Source organism: Arachis duranensis, chromosome 1 (genome assembly GCF_000817695.3).
Source record: "Arachis duranensis cultivar V14167 chromosome 1, aradu.V14167.gnm2.J7QH, whole genome shotgun sequence".
NCBI classification, from domain to species: domain Eukaryota; kingdom Viridiplantae; phylum Streptophyta; class Magnoliopsida; order Fabales; family Fabaceae; genus Arachis; species Arachis duranensis.
The window spans coordinates 84,778,483-84,778,871 of record NC_029772.3 but is presented as its reverse complement, the minus strand read 5'-3'; positions in this window follow the sequence as shown (position 1 = coordinate 84,778,871).

Here is a 389-nt window from a genome sequence, read left to right as displayed (position 1 = left end):
TTACACTAGAAGGGTCAACTTTGATCAAAGGTTGGACCAAGTCCTCATAGACATTTGTGAAGAGGGCGCTCAATAGAAGAGAGATTCAAGAGGAAAGCCGGTTCAACTGAGAAGGCATGACCTTAAGCCTGTGGCTAGAGGGTGGTTGGAGTTTATCCAACGCTCAATCATTCCCACTAGCAACCGGTCCGAAGTTACTATAGACCGGGCCATCATGATCCATAGCATCATGATTGGAGAAGAAATAGAAGTTCATGAGGTGATATCCCAAGAACTTTATAAGGTGGCGGACAAGTCCTCTACCTTGACAAGGTTAGCCTTTCCTCATCTCATTTGTCACCTCTATTATTCAGTTGGAGTTGACATAGAGGGAGACATCCCCATTGATG